General features: G+C 33.8%; 1 pseudogene; it reads left to right on the top strand.

Annotated features, from left to right (window-relative positions):
• The first annotated feature begins 2,366 nt into the window (after window positions 1-2,366).
• LOC149175782 (putative xyloglucan endotransglucosylase/hydrolase protein 6) lies at window positions 2,367-3,768 on the top strand (annotated as a pseudogene).
• The last annotated feature ends 625 nt before the right edge of the window (window positions 3,769-4,393 follow it).

Genomic DNA, 4,393 nt, shown 5'->3' with positions numbered 1-4,393 from the left:
TTTTCTACTTCATCTACTTTTCTTTTATATGCCCCACCTATGGCAAGAACCTATATGAGCTCTTCGAAATACTTTGGCTCTTCCTTTTCGATTTTTTTTCTCAGTTTGCTTCAGTCTTGCTTTGTGACGCATGGTTGTCGTCTTTATTTTGTCTTATGTCTTCTTTCCTTATTGTGTCAGCCTTCTGGAAATGAAAATCGCTACACTTGATTATCTTTAAAACTAAACATTTTAACCTTCACTTTAACGGTGTCTCCCAACAACTACTACCAAGTTTACTAAGCTCTTCTATGTAGATCCTTATGGATGCTCATGGCTACAACTTATGGTGGAAACTCCATCTTTGGTCAGTGGTGGTGGATCTTTCCTCTTGATATGGTGGTGTCTTTGTAGGCTACTCACCCTAATCTTTTAGTAGTTGGGTTTACAAACTCTCAATGAGCTCTCGTTTCTACTTATGGGCCAATGGATGCAAACTTTGATTTGCGAGTTTCTCACAATAACCAAGGATCTTAGTGGAAGTAGCTCATGACCTTCTTAACTCCTTTGGTTCTTTGAAACCTTGATAAACCTTGCTCTGATACCACTTGTTATTTAGAGGCAAAGATAAACATGAAAACACAAGACAAATAATACACAAGTTTCTATTTGAATAAATAAGTTCTATTCATTAATTATTTTGTCATATACATCCACCAAGTTGTTGTTATTCTCTCTTCTTACTTCACATTACAATGACCCAACCATGAGTATATAAGCACTAAAATTTCTAAATATGGAATCATGCAAACTCTAACTTTCTTTTCCTCATGCAAACTATGACTTGACACTTTAACTAAAATTTTCTAACTGAACTTTAACATAAATTGACATTTTTATTTTCCTTAACTTAGATTTTCTTGACAAGGCATTAACTTTTTAACTCTCACTCACTTGACTTCTAATATTAGACTTAACTTGCTTTCCTTCACTTAACTTAACTCTTCATACATTGCATGCATACAAGAGTACTTAGTATTTCTATCAAGTGAAACGATTTTGATCTATGACAAAGTTGTGATCGATGGTAGTAAATCAAATAGGAAAATTGGGGATAGGTTTGTACTAATTGTGTTCTCTTATAATTTCTAAATTTCTATACGAGACTAGAGTTCACTTGGTTGTAACACATTTGAATATTTGCCAATTGTTAGACTAGTTGGGTTGTTTATTCTATAAGATTAATTTCATTTATATCATTTTCATAATTTTTATGTTACGGCATAATTGTATGGAATGATTATCTACATACTTAGAAAGTGTTAAACTTATTAACTTTAATAATCGTGAAATATAAAATGTGAGGTGTAGTATGGAATCACGTAGTTTCAGATTGAGAAAATCAATGAGATGAAATGACTCACAATGCACAACAAACCTATAGTCATGGGCCATCTAGGTGCGTTAAGTCACCCTTCGATGTGGGTCACTATAAGGGTATGAAAATGGTTTTTTAGGTTAAATTAAATTTTATGTTGGAGGTACTCTTGCAACTTGCTTTATAATCTATTTATATTTATCTCTATTAAGTGAGGAATATAAATCACATAATCGTTATTTCCCTAGTTTGAAATGATATCAATTACTAATATTACTTGGTGTCTTAATAATACACTCATGATTTTCTAATTACTAGATGAAAATCTTTACCAAAATCTTAATACCTAACTATAAATTAATATCAAAAATACTAAACTGCATTTTGTATTTATTTATTTTTACAATATTAGTAGAAAGTTTTTTTACAATAAGAAAATATTTAAATACTAAAATATTATCTAATAAATAATTAAATTATTTTTATTACGCTGATAGTCATCCCCCCTATCAGAATCAACAAGTTAATCATTTTCTTAATTAATCTTTTTGATCAGATGGCCTGAATTGAAAGATGCCAGTTTATTCTTGTAGTTGTCACTAAATCAATGAATGAAATTCACTATAGTAACTTTCTTGCATGTCTAGAACACATGTTTAGACCATACTTAAATTAATTTTTTACAAAGCATGATTAAAAATTTACTATGCCTCTTGTTGATAACCAGGTATGTAGGATTAAGAAAAAATGAAATAAAAAAATTAGTGTCAAACACCCGTCTTTCATAGTGCCTTTGAAAGTGGTCTCTTTGCATTCTACGTATGCATGGTTGAAGCATAAGGACACGTTTTGATCCATTACAATGACGGTTGACAGATTTATGTGTGACAATCATCCATAACCATGACAATGAGGTATGTACGCATAAATTTGAGTAATAAGGACATGTTTCATGCATTACAATGATGGTTGAAGCATTTGTGCCCGGCAATCATCAATAACCACGACAATGAGGTATGTAGGCATCGATCGTTGAAACATTTCTTTAATTCAGTTAAGTACAGTCGAAATATGAAACGTTCTGCCTATTCGTATTCTCCTCCACCAAGGGTTTTGAGTTTTTAGCTACATTACAAAAGTTCGAACCTCGTAGTATGGCCCATTCGATATATTATAATCAAATGCTCCGTGCATGCATGAATTTCTTTGTTAGGACTTAAGGTTGTTGGAATTGTTAAAGGCTAACTGGAATATTGGCTTCTCTCGGCTTCTATCTGCTAAAAAAGGTGGAAAATCTCATTGCGTTTTTAATTATTTCCAAGCTCTCGTGGATGTCTCTGATAATTTGGTGTAGTTCGTGTCTGATTGAATTATTCCCTACTATTTTTTCACGTTTCAGCATTGGAGAAATGTGTGGTTAAGTGATTTGATGATTTGATTAGAAATATCATCCCAACAATGCCTAGTCAATCCTATCTTGGGACGAGAATTTGAGAAGAAATTATTTGACTATCGTTGAAATTAATTACTCTTGTTTGATATTGGGACTACTATTGTTTTATGGGTTTTGCATTAAGTGTTAGAAGAAATCTATAAAGCTCATTCCCGGTGATTCTGCAGGAACAGTTACTACTTTCTATGTAAGATCTCACTGTTTATATAAGTTGATAATAAGTGAAAAGAAACCCTTTAATTCATCAATCCTTCATAAATTATGTTCTTGCAGATGAACTCTGACACTAATATAGTCTGAGATGAATTTTACTTCGAGTTCTTGGGGAACAAATATGGACAACCATATACAGTCCAAACCAATATATACACTCATGGCAAGGGTAACAAAGAGCAGAGAATGAACCTCTGGTTCGATCCTTCTTTAGCGTTTCACTCCTACTCTATTATATGGAACCACTATCATGTCGTGTAAGTCTAAATTCAAAAGGTTTTTCAGATTGATTGGTTTATTATAAATTCTGCAACTTAGTATGGAGCTCATGGTAATAGCTAATATATACTGCAGATTCTTTGTGGACGACACCCCTATTAGGGTATTCAAGAACAAGGAAGCGCAAGGGATCCTTTACCCTAAGTCTCAGCCATTGGGAATCTATTCAACTCTGTGGGAAGCCAATGACTGGGCTATAAGAGGAGGGTTGGAGAAGATCGACTAGAGCAAAGCGCCCTTATCTGCATATTATAGCGATTTCGACATTAAAGGATGCTCGGTGCCTAGTAATAAATTGTGTGCTTCGAACCCTAAGAACTGGTGGGAAGGTCTGGCTTATAGACAGCTCAATCCTTCATAAACAAAGAGATACGAGTGGATGAGAAGGAATCACGTGATATATGATTATTGCACCGAAAGGTCCAGGTACCCTGTCACAGCTCTAGAATGCGCTCCTGGTGTTTGAGTTCGCTCTCAAATAGTGTCCCATTGCTATGCAAGACCATTGAAGAAAAGTATACATGGTATGGTGTAAGTATGGTATTGTGAATATTGAACTTAATAACTCGGTGGATTGAACTGGTCTCACTACGTTAGAAGCAGTGAGGAAAGAATTCATATTGCTAATACTATGTAAAAGCTTTAGGATAATTACGCATGATAATAGCCTGTAAAACTACTACGTGCTTACTGCTTGCATGTCTGTCACAAGCAACCATTAACTATTTATATGGGAGTGTATGCATCACCGTCTAATAAGCAAAGTTGGAAAGTGTCTGATTTCATAATAATATCATGTATTTAGCCTTTTTTTAGATGGATAGAACTTTTTTGAGATGAAAATTATTTATATACTGTTTGTATTTTAAAATATTTGATATTTTTGGGGTTAATATTGATTTATAAGAGTTTTTCCTCTAAATTGTATTTTTTTGTAGCCACGAGAATTCTATGGTTTTATATATAAATTACAATGGTGGAAGTTCATTTTTAAAGTTGACCAATCGGGATCGGGGTCTGGCAGAGCCAAGAGATTTGAGAAGGGCCGATTGGCACGGACCCGAAACGGTTATGCGCGGGAGCCTAAAAAA

The sequence above is a fragment of the Pinus tabuliformis genome, chromosome 4_1 (genome assembly GCF_031772625.1).
Source record: "Pinus tabuliformis cultivar Carrire ecotype Pingquan chromosome 4_1, CPIR1, whole genome shotgun sequence".
In the NCBI taxonomy this organism is placed as follows: Eukaryota; Viridiplantae; Streptophyta; class Pinopsida; order Pinales; family Pinaceae; genus Pinus; species Pinus tabuliformis.
The sequence above is the reverse complement of the archived record's forward strand: the minus strand, read 5'-3'. Positions and strand labels throughout refer to the sequence as shown.